The sequence below is a fragment of the Sciurus carolinensis genome, chromosome 16 (assembly GCF_902686445.1).
Source record: "Sciurus carolinensis chromosome 16, mSciCar1.2, whole genome shotgun sequence".
Lineage (NCBI taxonomy): Eukaryota > Metazoa > Chordata > Mammalia > Rodentia > Sciuridae > Sciurus > Sciurus carolinensis.
In genome coordinates, this window is record NC_062228.1 from 52,355,120 (window position 1) to 52,369,918 (window position 14,799).

Consider the following 14,799-nt stretch of genomic DNA (forward strand, 5'->3'; position numbering starts at 1 on the left):
CCTAAGCATTAGACTAGAAACTTTGCAATTCCTAGAAGAAAACATAGGCTCAACACTCCAACGTAGGCACAGGCACCAACTTCCTTACCAAGATCCCCTAAAGCTCAAGAAATAAAACTAAGTATGTGGGACAGAATCAAATTAAAAGCAGCTTCACAGCAAAGGAAACAATTCAGATTGTGAAGCTCGAGCCTACAGAATGGGAGAACATCTTTGTCAGCTACTCCTTAGGGGATTAATATCCAGATAAAAAATGCGAAAATCTTACCACCAAAAAAAAAAAAAAAGGCCTATTAATAAATAGCCAAAGAACTAAATGGATGCTTCTCAAAAGAAGAAATACAAATGACCAATAAATATATGAAAAAAAAATTCATGCCTAGAATTCAAGAATACGTTAATCAAAACTACATTGGGATTGCATCTCACTTTGGTTAGAATGGCAGTCATCATGAGTGCAAATCATAAATGTGCTGGCTAGGATGTGGGGGTGAGGAGGTAAATTCTTGTTATCTCCTGCAGAACTTGGTGAGTCTGACCAGATGAACGTCCTTAAGAGTAGACCTGAAGCTTCACAAAAGAAAAAGTAATACCACTTGTCTCATGGGTTAGAGTTCTAAGGTAGCCTTCCTGATGGTGTACCACACACATTTTGCAATTACTTAGCCAGTTCCACAGTTGCATAAGAGAATTTCTTGGAGTTAGGGGTGTAGAACATTTGCCTAGTACGCACAAGGCCCTAGATTGGATCCCCAGTGCTACAAAAGCAAAACAAAACCAGACACACACACACACACACACAGACACACACACACACAGACACACACACACAAAATGGTTTCAATAAATGTTTATTTTCTACTGCAACTGTTCCTTGGTCAAACCCTGATCAAAAATGATTTTTTTCCAGAAGTGATTCTAGAGGAGCAGACTATTAGGGATGTTTTCTCAGTTTTCTGTGTTCTGGAATTGGATTTCTTATCTTAAAATTTGATTTATTTATTCATTTGTAGTACTGGGAACTAAGTCTAGGGGTGTTCTATCACTGCTAAATCCCCAACTCTTATTTTTTTTATATTGAGATAGGGTCTTACCAAGTTGCTGTGGCTGCCCTTCAACTTGCAATCCTCCTGCTTCAGCCTCCTGAGTCTCTGGAGATTACAAATGTGCACCACCATTCCCAGCTGATCTTCGAAAATTTAAGAGCCCCATTTACTTTATTTTAAAAAGGACATTACATTTTTGCTAAAAGGCAATTTTACCAAGTACATATAAAAATGAGCTCCAGAGCTGTAAAATATGTAAACCAAATACAGAACTGAAGGGACAGGCAGACAGTTCTATAATAACAGGGAATTTCAGGGCTGGAGTTGTGGTTCAGTGATAGAGTGCTTGCTTAGCATGTGTGAGGTACTGGGTTCAATCCTCAGCACCACATAAAAATAAATAAAGGTATTGTGTCCATCTACATCTAAAATTTTTAAAAAGTAACAGGGAATTTCAATATTCCACTTTCAAATAGATAGACTAGCCAACCCAGATCAATAAGGAAAGAACTTGAAGAACAGTATATATCAGTTGAACTCAATAGGCACATAGAGAACTCTCCACCTGACAGGACATACACTTTCTCAGTTGCACAGAGAACATTCTTCAGGATAGACTAAGAAGATACTGAACTGAAACCCAAAAGTACTAGAGATGAGAGTAATGATAAATAAAAATAGTAAATGAAATTAAAAATTAAAAATAAACTAAGAGCTGTTTCTTCTAAAAGATCAATAAAATTGGCAAACCTTTAGCTAAATTGAATAAGAAAATAGAGAAGACTCAAAATCAGAAACAAAATGGGGAAAATACCACTATGTTAAAAAATATAATAAATACTTTGAAAAGTTGTGTGCCAACAATTTTCGTAACCTAGATGAAATAGACAAATTCCTAAGAGCAAAATATGGCATCACTGATTCGTGAAGAAAGGGAATCTAAGAGTCATTACTAATAAGAGATTGCATCAGTAATTCAAAAACTTCACGGGCTGGGGTTCAGGAGTAGCACTGGGTTCCATCCACAGCACTGTTTAAAAATAAATAAAATGAAGGTATTGTGTCTGTGTACAACTAAAAAAATGTTAAAAACAACTCTTCACAAACAAAAGACAAGAAAGCCAATCCATGACCAGATGTCCTCTGTAATGAATTCTACCAACATTTAAGGAACATTTAACCCTGAAACTACTCAAACTCCTCCCCAGATCACATGGGCAGAGACTCTGCCTTCTCATTTTATGAGATCAGCATTACTTTATACCAAAGTTGTAGACATTAAAAGAAAATTATAGATTCACATCCCTTATGAATACTAATTCAAAAACCACAACAAAATACTAGAAACCCAAATTCAGCAGTATATTAAAAGGATTATACTTAGTGACCAAGCGGATTTATACCTGGTAAAGAAATTCGTTATTCAACACACAAAAACCAATATACATGTGGTGTATATACCACATGAACAGAATGAAAAATAAAATTGCATGATCTCAGTGAGTGCAGAAGACACAGTTGACAAAATTCAGCACTATTTCATGTTAAGGAAAACAAGTCTCAATGAATTAGGAATAGAAGGAAACCACCACAAATAAATGAAAGCTACATATGGAAAAAATTGCAGTTTATCGTTGTATTAAATGGTGGGAGACAAAGCTTTTCTTCTAATGGAACACAACAAGGTTGCTCTGCTTTCTCCAAATCCACTCAGCATAGCACTGGAAATTCTAAGTAGAGCAATAGGTAGAATAATGAGGTATTCAAACTGGAAAGAAAGAAGTGAGGTCATCTCCATTTCCAGATGATATGCTGTAAATATATAAATATTCTTTCTACAGTGGGTGTGCTGGTACATGCCTATAATCCCAGCAAGTCAGGAAGCTGAGGCAGGTGAATTGCAAGTTCAAGGCCAGTCTCAGCAATTTAGCAAGAATGCTAGGCAACTTAGCAAGACCCTGTCCCAAAATAAAAAACAAATAAGGACTGGGATATGGCTCAGTTGTTAAGCAACCTGGGCTCAATCCTCAGTACCAAAAAACAAGCCAAACCAAGAAAAAAAAAATTACATAAAATCCACAAGAAAAACCTATTAGGACATCAGGACAATGAAGGATAAAAGATCAACACCTTAGAAGCAGTTGTACTGCCACACAGGAGCAGTTAACATTTTCCATATTAATAATAAGGGAAATCTTTCCATATGTAATAGAACTTAAAAGGATACTTAGGGCCAGGTGTGGTATTTACTACACTAAATACTATAAAACCTTACTAAACAAATTAAAGAAGACACACAAAAAAATGGAAATATATTTGATGTTAACAGACTGGGAAACTCAATGCTACCAAAATGTTAATACCACCCAAAATAATCTAGCAATTCAATGAAATACCTATAAAAACTCCAATGAGCTGGAGAGATAGCTCAGTTGGTAGAGTGCCTGACTTGCAAAGCCAAGGCCCTGGGTTCGATCCCCAGCACCGCAAAAGGAAAAAAAAAAAAAAAAAAAAAAACCTCCAATGACTCCACCTCCCAACCTGGAAACGGAAAAATCCACTTTAACATTTATATGGAATATCAGGAACACTCTATCCCATGATTTTATGGTTTAGATGGGGAGTCCCCCAAAAGTTCACATGTGAGACAATCCAGGAATGTTTGGAGGAGAAATGGGTGTGTCATAGCCTTAATCAGTGAATTAACCCCCTGGTGGGATTAACTGAGTAGTAACTGGAGGCAGGTGGGGTGTGGCTGGAGGAAGTGATTCACTGGGGGCTTGGCTATGGGGTATATATTTGTATTTCGCCAGTGGAGTCTCTCTACTTCCTGATCACTTTGTAAGCCACTTCCCTCTGTCACACTCTTCTGCCATGTTGCTCTTGTTACACCTGGAGCCCTGAGGAATGGAGTCGGCTTTCTATAGACTGAGAACTCTGAAACCCTGAGTACTCAAATAAGCTCGTCCTCCTCTACAGTTGTGCTGGTCAGGTCATTTAGTCACACCAGAGAAAAAGCTGACTACATCACATGGTAATATCTTAGACTTTATCACTTCACTTTAAAGTCTGTTCCAGGACTGGAATGTGGTTCAGTGGTAGAGTTCCTGTTTTGCATGCACAAGGCCCTGGGTTCAAGCCCCCAACACTTCCAAAGAGTGGGGGGAGACTCTTCCATAGCAATTAAAAAAAATTATTATATATATATATATATATATATTTTTTTTTTAGTTGTTGATGGAACTTAATTTTGTTCATTTACTTATACATGGTGCCGAGATTCAAAGCCAGTGCCTCACACATGCCAGGAAAGTACTCCACCACTTAGCCACAACCCCAGGCCTCTTTTGAAGCAATTTGAAATGAAGCACTACATTCTCCAATCACTTCTTCCTGCATTTCCAGCTCATTCCCTTCAGCAATCTCATATCAATAATCTTTCACCTCTCCAGTACCTATACTCCACAATGTCACTTTGTATTGTTCATTTTACTCCCTTGAATTTTCATAACCAGCTGTATGCATCTCATTAGGAGAGCTCAGCCAACTTCCACTTTACTCACTTCCTAGAATCCTGTGCCATGAAAATTTCTAGATAGTAGAAGCAGAGAAAAAGAGGATTGGATTTTTTAGGCTTTGTGGATGTGACGGGAATGACAAAATTTGTTTGTAATGGAGGATGCAAGCACCAGTGGACAGGGTGTATCCTAAATAAGTACAGTCACCTATTGGTAGGCATCTTTTCGTGGGTTGATCGGTTACAGGACCTTGTGCAGATACCAAAATGTTGATGTTTACGTTTTTTATATAAAATGGCACAGTATTTGCATACAATCAATACCCACCACACATTTTATATCACTCTAAATTACTTAATGAATACAACCAAAGTGCTATGTAAATAATCGTTATACCGTTGCTTATGAAATAACATGTTCAGTACAGATGCGTGCATTTGTATGTAATCTGCCCCGGCCCCTGCAGTTGTTTGAATTCATGGACATGGAACATTTGGATATGGAAGACCAACTGTACTGAGTTAAGTACATTTACTGCAATGCTATTCCCAACTCTACCTCAGGAAAAGCCTGCTGCGGAGTTTCTCAGATGTTATTACAATAATGCCAACCTTACTCTGGTCTTGGTTTTTGAATAAATGGCAGATTGCGTAATTGAGCAAATAAACTTTAGGTGCTTTTTAAATGATCACACTCTTGGTTTGGAAGCACTGCTTTAGAGGAGTACGGTACAGGAAATGACGTACCCTGAGAAAAGGACCCCTGACCAGTGAAACGAGTGTGATGAGAGAGGGAATTGTGGGAAGCAAACAGGGTCCAGCGTTCCCTGGAGTCGCAGGTGCGTACACGTAGGCAAGGATCCCGGGGAATTCTGGGAGGTGTAGTCCAGCTCTACAGGAGTCCGGGGGCACTTGCCTTGCTGCAGGCGATCGGCGGAAGTTTGGAAGTGTAGTCCAGATGTTCCGTGGGGTCGCGGGCACTTTGGCTTTGGCAGGCGGTTTTGGAGAAGTCTGGAGGGTCCAGACGCTCTGTGAATCGTGGACACTTTCGCTCCGGATGGCCGAGGTCACTCGCTTTCTTCGCGTGGTAGTCGGAACCAGTCCCTCGTCTCCTGGGTCCTTGGGAACTTCGTGGCCCTAGGCTGGCGGCCCACGGCGAACTGGCCCCCGCTTAGTGCAAAGCAAGCCTCGGCGGAGAGCGGAGGTTTCCGTACCCCTCCCCGAAGCGCGTGGCTGTCGGCGGGTCTCCGGCGCTGTGTGGTCACATTTTGCCTATTTCCTTTTGGATGTCCATTAGCTGTCAACGCCAAATGTCACCAGGAACATTCTTGTAACCAAAGATAGAGTATTTTGGCGCTCTACGGCAAGGAAGCCCCCATACCAGCGTAGTCTTGGGTGTTAGGTCTGGAGTAGGGTTTCGTAGTACACTAGGTAATATTATCATTAACCATTAAGGATCAATGGGATGACCTGGTAGTCGCAGATATTTGTGTTACCTGATCTGGAGTGATCCCACAAGCTTTCTTTTTTATTCTTGACATTTTTTGAAGAGTACAACCAAGTTATTTTGGGGAAAGACATTCATTTGCGATGTGCTTGGTATATTTCACACTCTGGGTCAATGGAGGAGATACCACATAAGTGGGGAAATGACCTTTTCATGGCAACCTAATGGGCCAGATGTCAGTTTGTCCCTTTATTGATCAGGTTAACTTTGGTCATTTGGCTAAGGTGATGTCTGTCATGTTTCTTCATTGTAAAGATACTATGTTTTATAATTGGTCAAATTTTTACGGGGAGATATATTTATTAGTGGGTATTTTACTGTAAAAATGGTTTTCATCTTTTGTTTATTCATTTATAAGAATCTAAAATCAGTGTGGATTTGGACTTGTCATTTCAGTGATGTGTAGATTAACACTTCTTCTTACTAACTTTATTGAAGTATATTTTATAAATCATATAATCTAGCCACTTCAGTTGTACAAAGAATGATTTTTAGGAATTTTGCTAAGTGGTTTAACCATTGCCATAATTCAGTTTAGAACATTTTCATCCCCACTGTTGGACTCCTTGGGCCCACTTTTAGTTAATTCTTATTCTTAGCCCAGATCAACAGCAACCACTAACTTGCTTTCTATAGAAAGCATTTGCTTATTCTGGATATTTCAGAGGAATAGAAACATTCAATATGTACTCTGTAGTGACTGACTTCTTTCACTTAGTGTATTGTCCTCAAGGTTCATCAATGTTGCAGCTTATGGCAGTGACCCATTACTTTTAGTTTCCAGTAACATTTCATTGTGTATATAATTTGTTTATCCATTTGCTCATAGGAGGGCATTTTTGTTGTTCGGTTTTGTGTTTATGGATAATGCTGCTGAGAGCATTCATGTGCTAATTCACTATTCAGTCCCGGCCACCCTATCATGTCTTGTTTTCTGTGTCACTTTCCAGGCACAGTTCTGCTTTCTTGGGATCTGCATGCCTTAGGACTCTGCATATTCCCAGGAGGAGGAGGAAACATGATCACATTGGAGGTAAATTTTGCCTTTCTCACTGTTAAAATTCCATCTCACTACTCAGATTGTCAGGTTTTCTTCTTCCTTGGGAAGACTCAGAATAGGGATTTGAGGACATTGTGTGTGCTGTGGACTTTCTTTAACCCATTTGAGTTGACTTTGCTTTTTATTTTTATTTTTTGTGTGTGTGGTGCAGACGAGGCAAGCACTCTACCTAGTTATATCCCCAGCGCTGCCTTTGTTTTTAGTTCTTGTTTTCTTTTATTATTACCTATTATATATAATAGAAACATTAGTAGGAGTGAATAGTTCTTTCACTTAACCCCTCCCCTCCTTACAAACTAACTTTTAAGTTTTTCTCATATTCTTTTTCTCACATGCATTCATAACTATTCATGATCTATATCTCATTTTAAATTGTGATTTTCAAATTTTATCTATTCTTTTTTTTTTTCCTTCCTTTGTGCAGCTGGGGAGTGAACCTTGAACCCAGGGCCTTGTACATGGTAGGCAAGTGCTTTACCACAGAGCTACATCCCCAGCCCATGATTTTAATAATTTAGTACTAAATAATATCCCTTTTATGTTATGCGATAGTCCCACTGGATTGATTTACCTTTTTATTTTTAACTATTTCTTTCCTGTATATATATTTACTTTATGAAGAAACAGTTTGACCCATGTAGCCCTCCTTTAAGTTGTTCAGGGATACTAGGAGACTGGCCAGTCCCATGTGTTTTTTACTGCATTTACTCAGGGTAGCTAAAGGAAGAGATTCTAACAAACTTGTGATATTTGAGGAACCCGCTCAGGTTCATCTAGGAGATCGAGGCCAGGAACATGGCTCATCCATTCTATCCAAGCGAAAGTAGAAATGAGGAAAGAGAAGCATTTCTACTTGAGAGACCTGTGCCCTGTGATGTGGGTGTCTGCAGTGCCCTGCTTAGTGGTGATAACCACAGGTGGCACTGCTCCTGTGCTGAAAACCCTTTTCAAGGTGACCTCTTCGCTCCCTGACATGCCACCACCTCAGGTGCCCTGAAATATTCAGCACTCCAGTGTACAAGACCAGCAGTTAGCAGAGTTGTTATATAAAAAAAAGTTACCTTACACAGAATTACCAGAAGACACACATACCAGGTGCACTAAAAAAAAAAAACAAAACCCAAAATTGGTAATAGGAGTGTTAGCCACGTGAAGAGACAAGTTCAAAAGAAGTAGAGATGGTCAATAGATATTTGCAAAGGTGATGATATTCGTTTTTTAAAAAAATAATCTGTTTTAGTTGTAGGTGGAACAATACCTTTATTTTTATTTTTATGTGGTGCTGAAGATCAAACCCAGGGCCTCATGCATGCCATGTGAGTGTTCCACCACTGATCCCCAGCCCCAGCCCATGGTACTCATTTTTAATCAAGTCAGTGAGAGTGATATAATAAATTGTTCTTCCTAATCAGATTGCCCAAGCCATTGGAAAATTTATAACATGCTCTCAGCCATCATATGGAGAATCAGGACATTTGTATTCTCTCAAAAAGAATGGGGTAGGTAGGAGCTAAGTTGGGAAGAAACCATGACATTATATGATCATAAATTTTGAGTGTACTTACATTTTGATGTTCTAATTTTTATTTGCAATTATTAAGTAGGCATTAATGTAAGATTTTGTAAAACAATGTTCCCTGCAGGATTGGTGATGATGAAAAAAATGTATAAAATTAAATTTTCATTATTTAGCATCCAGAAGTTGTGTGTAAGAGGAGGAAAGTAGGTGTCATCAAGTATTTTCAATTTCTAAATGTTTCTGGGGCAATTGGTAATATTTACCAAAAGTTAAAATGCGTAGCCCAGGATACATCATTTAGAGTTGTAGAGTGTTGCTTAGAATCAATGAGGGCACAAAGTAAAAGGACAAGGACTGCTGTCATTCCATACTATTGGCAAGACTGAAAAAAATCAGTGTGTAACATTGACAAAACAGAAGGAGAAGAGATGGGAAATCTACAAATTTATTTAAGTTCTGCAAAATTTGGACCAAAGTCCAACTTATACTCCAGATATTCTCATGTTATCTCTCTTCAAATGGACTCAATAGGATGGAGGTTGGTGTGTGTGATATTGTAGGAGGCAGTGATGTTCAAGGACGTGGCTGTGGTCTTCAGTAAGAAGAAGCTTGGACTGCTGGACCCTGCCCAGAGGAAGCTGTACCGAGATGTGATGCTGGAGAATTTCAGGAACCTGTTCTCCTTGGGTGAGGACATGAGCCCTCTGACACTAAATATTAGTCCAGTAGAGTAACTTTGTGTCCTCAGGTGTGTAAGGCTTTGGATATCTTGAATTGGTCTCCCACAAAGATGGACCTGATGTTCCTATCAGTAATTTTTAGTGAAATAAGGTAGAAGATATCAGAGTTTGTTAGGGGGAGTGGAATATATTGCAGCAAAAACTCAGGCTAATTATGTGAGCTTTAATAAAAACACTTGGGTTAGGGGTTGTTTTTTATAGTCCATATTAATGTGTATGCTTCTGGGTCTTGAAATACTATATTTCTTCAATAAGCCATTTTTTTAAAATGTTTGAAAAATTCTGCTTTTGATTAATTGATCAGTATGTAGTAGGAATCCAAATTTCCATTAAATTGTTTTAAACGTGACTTTGCATGTTCACAGGGTGTCACCCCTTTAAACATAACATATTCCACTTAGAAAAGGAAAAAAAGCCTGATACGATTAAGACAGCAACTCAAAGAGAAGAGTGATCAGGTGAGAACCAAGTGACTGGGAGTTCTTATAGATGTCTGGCAACCTGTTAATCTCTTTCTACTCCCATTGCTGTCATGTGTTTCCAAATTGCCAGATCTCTTCCCTGGATTGTCACAACAGTCTTTGTGCTGGCCACCTTTGTCCTTCTCCCCCCACCTTTGAGTGTAAGGTCTGTTCTGTGTATTACAGCCAAAGTGACCCTTTGGAAATGTAAACCAGATTGTCCTTCAAAAGGGTTCAAGTGTTTGTAATAGTTGCCAACTCATTTAATATCTTTCTTTTTTTTAATTTTTTTTAGTTGTTAGTGGATCTTTTTATTTTGTTTCCTTATATGTGGTGCTGAGTATCCAACTCAGGGCCTTGCATATCCTAGGCAAGTGCTCTAGCATTGAGCCACAACTCCAGCCTCCATATTAATACCTTTCAACATGAAAACATAAGATTAGGTTTATATGTTGCAGAATAACCAGGTGTACTTTGAATATGCAAATATAAATATCTTTGGGTTTTGCTAATTTGGACATATAACATGAGCTCAAACAGCAAAGTATTTGCTTATTTTACTTCTTTAAAGTTCTTTTGTTTCATATTTTATTATTCACATGATTTTTATATCTGTATAATTTCTTGACAATATCACATACCATCCAAGATTCCACACTGACTTTGAAATTGAATAGAAATGGCAATAGATTAATGGTTTGAATCATAGTGTCAATTTTTAAAAAATTAACTCTTTGACTTCTAACATAACTAATGTAGGAGACTTGGTATGGTCTTATTAATACTTGGTGGGTGCTGGCACAGTGATGCACACCTGTAAGCCTAGCTGCTCGGGAGACTAAGGTAGGATGATCACATATTTGAGGCCACTTCGGGCAACTTTCTCAGAATATAAAATAAAAAGGGCTAGGGGATGTAGCTCAATGGTAATCCCCAGTACCAAAAAAAACAAAAACAACTTAGTGGGTAGTAGCCAACTAGACCATGTCTTGGTTTCTTTGGGCAGGCAAACCAGAGAACATGATATACAATGGAAAAGAAAAACCAAACCTCCAGATTCACTAAATCTCACTGTTTCCTAAATGTTATCTCTTGAAAACTCTAAACAGAGCCTTTAGTTATCCACATTTGTGAATTCTCTGTCCTTATAGCAGACAAGGTCCAAAGTGAGATGGAGACTATTTCAGAAGCAGGACCACACAAAAAGTTGTCATGTTGGCAAATGTGGCAACACATTGTGAGCCACTTAATCAGATGTCAAAACTCCATGATAAATAGTTTTCAGTTCCCCATACAAGGTGACCCACCCCACCAGGTTGGAGCAGGACTACCTGTAACTCACACAGGCCAGAAACTTGACCAATATCATGAGTTTAAAGAGTCCTCCAGTGATGTCTCCAGCTTTGACATTCATCATCTGTTACACTCAGGAGGGAAGTCTCATAGATGTCTTGAGTGTGGGAAAAACTTCTGTTACAGCTCAGGTCTTCGTATTCATCAGAGAGTTCACATGGGAGAGAAACACTACAGGTGTGATGTATGTGGAAAGGAATTCAGTCAGAGGTCCCGCCTGCAAACTCATCAGAAAGTGCACACTGTAGAGAAACCATTCAAATGTGAGCAGTATGGGAAAGGCTTCCATCATAGATCAACACTAAGTGCTCATTGCAGAGTCCACACAGGGGAGAAACTTCACATTTGTGAGGATGTGGATGGGCCTTCATTCATGCCTCACATCTTCAGGAACATCAGAGATCCACACAGGGGAAAAACCATTTAAATGTGATATATGTGGTAAGAACTTCCGTCGTAGATCAGCACTTAATAATCATTGCATGTTCCACACAGGAGAGAGACCATACAATTGTGAGGACTGTGGGAAGCATTTCACTTGTAGCTCAAATCTTTATATCCATCAGAGGGTTCACATAGGAGAGAAACCTTATAAGTGAGAAGAATGTGATAAGTGCTTTATTCAGCCTTCACAATTACAGGCCAATCAGAGAATCCACACTGGAGAGAAACCATATGTGTGTAAAGTGTGTGGTAAGGGCTTCATTTACAGCTCAAATTTTCAGGCCCATTAAGGAGTTCACACTGGAGAGAAGCCACACAATGCAATGAGTGTGGGAAGAACTTTAGGATGAAAATCCATTACCAAGTTCATCTAGTGGTCCACACAAGAGAGAAGCCCTACCAGTGTGAGGTGTGTGGGAAAGCCTTCCATCAGAGTTCTTATCTTTAAACCCATCACAAGGTCCACAGCGTAGAGAAGCCTTACAAGTATGAAGAGTGTGGGCAGGAATTCAATCAGAGTTCACGACTTCAGATTCACCAGCTGGTCCACACTGGTGAGAAACCATACAAATGTGAGGAGTGTGGAAAGGGATTCAGTCAAAGAGCAGATCTTAAAATTCATTGCAGAATCCACACAGGAGAAAAACTATATAATTGTGAGGAATGTGGGAAGGTATTTAGGCAGGCCTCAAATCTTTTGGTCCATCAGAGAGTCCTCGTACTTGTTGATATGTTCAATACTTGTTCATTAAATATGAAGAACATATTCAAAAGAAGAACATATTCAATACTTGTGAAATTATTCATGGAAATGAATATTAGTTGAAAAGCAGAAAAACCACTGGATACTGCATCTTGCAATATTAATATAGTGTTATTTTATTTCATTTGTCTTCTGGCCTCCCTCTTCTTGACAGCCTCTGCTGTCAAGTTAGGTTTTTATTATTTAGAGGCCTATCTAGTTTTCCAAGTATTTTTAGACATTGTAAGTTGAACTGTCTTTTTAAATTTTTTTTGGACAGTGCTGACTGAAAAGGCTTCATTTAACTTGCCAATAACAGGTTATTGAGTATTTTTTTTATCCATCAGTGTTAAGCTAGGGGTTTAACCCATTAAGTTTCAAGCTTTTAATTAATTAATAATGAAATTTATTTTTTCAAAGTTGCCATAAGTAGTATATCTGGTGCTCAAGGTTTTATAGGTGTTCCATCAGATGATGGGACAAAATTTGGATGTGTCTGAAGTAGTTACTAATGACAAAAATTTCCTTATTGACCTTGAATTCTCTGAATTTTCATCTAGACTTTGAAATGATTGCCTTCTAGTTACCATAGTGTCCTCTTATCAAAACTTCTCAGGTAAGGTCTATACCATATTCTTGCCTTATACCCATGAAGCAAATACCAAAAGAAAAATCATGGAAATCTGATAATTTTTATCAAATTGTACATCTTTTTAATCTAGAAATCATAGTTATGTTTCATACATGAGATATCACCCAAAAGCAGGAATGTTCCCAGGTACAATGATTGGATTTTGAGAGCTGTAACCTGATCAATCCATCCTAGTTTGGATGGACTACCTGGGTGGTAACAGGGTAGGTGGTATGTGGCTGGAGGAGGTCAGTCACTGGGGGAGTGCCCTGGAAGGGCTTATCTTCCCTGTGGCCCCTTTTTCCTCTGTCTCTGCTTCCTGCCTACCATGAAGTGAGCAACTTTCCTCCACCATGCCTTTTTTTAAAAAAATGTTTTTTGAATATTGATAAACCTTTGTTTTTATTCATTTATTTATATGCGGTGCTGATAATCGAACCCAGTGCTGCACGTATACTAGGCAAGTGATCTGCCACTGAGTCACAACCCCTGCCCCATCCACCATGCCTTTTTGCCATGATGTTTTACCTCACCTCCTGCTCAGGGCAATGGAGTCAGCTGATCATGGACTACCTCTGAAACTGTGAGCCCAAAATAAACTTTTCTTTCTCTACGTTGTCCTTGTCACATGTTTTTGTCACAGCAGTGAAAACCTGACTGGCATATATAATTGGAGGATTTATAATTATCAGATTAAAATAGCAAAAGTAATATCAATGATGATTATACATGTGAACACTAATTATGATAAGACAAGAGTTGGGAACTATTCAGGACCCGTCAAATATATAGAGTGAATAGATGATGGTATCTTTTCACACCACAATAATATTCATCAATAACAATAATTCAGTCATCCCTTCTCAATAGTTTGGATGAATGTCATGGACAGTGTTGAGTAAGTGAAGCCACTTACTCAATAGTATGTATTGTCTGACTCCATTTACCTAAAGTACAAAACAGGCTAAACGACTGTATGCTGATCAAATTTATTAGAAATCAGAGAAACAATTGAAGCAACAAAATGTTACTATAAATTTAATTTATCAGCAAAATTTAGGATGATGAGTCATTCACATAAAGGCCAGGAGGGGTTACACAGAAAATATCATATGCAACTCATGGTAATGTGGATGTGTTTAGCCATTCCAGATGTCAGTCTGGATAATATTACTAAATTTAAGTACACACATATACTGTGAAATAGTTCACTCTTGGGTATGTATGTTTAGGAAAAAGCCAATCCTAGTATATGAGAACCAACTGCCAAAGGTGGAGGATGTTGAATGACCAAAGAAAGGGGCACATGGGTCCAGGATTGCACAAATTGCAATTTGTAGAGACAAATGAACTGAAGCACGACTTGGGCGTGGCGAGGCAGGAGGACCCCCAGCACTACAAGGTAGGAGGAAGGGGTTTCCATGCTAAGCTAGAGAGTAATGAACTACATCCAGTCTGAATGTACCAACCCTTTTTCAAGAAATATTAACATGTCCAACATTAGTTTTTGTAAAAAGTCCAGGTGTCAGTGGCTGGCACAAGATGCTTGGCTATCTTAAATGACTTTATCCTATAGGGTTTAGGATGTGTGCCACCTGGTGGGCAAAATGGCTGTTATATCCAAGATGGCTATGGTCAAATCATGCTAGACTCCTACAGTGTATTCCAAAGATATCCTCAAATACATATGAAGGAACTTTTATTGTTATTGGCAATGGGAAGTATAGATAGGTAAAGTGCAGGTAGAGAAAAATGGAATTTTATAGAATAAATAAATGG

At 38.6% G+C, this 14,799-nt stretch overlaps 1 pseudogene; it reads left to right on the top strand.

Moving 5' to 3' along the window:
• Window positions 1–5,461: 5,461 nt before the first annotated feature.
• On the top strand, window positions 5,462–12,473 carry LOC124966135 (zinc finger protein 234-like; annotated as a pseudogene).
• Window positions 12,474–14,799: the final 2,326 nt, after the last annotated feature.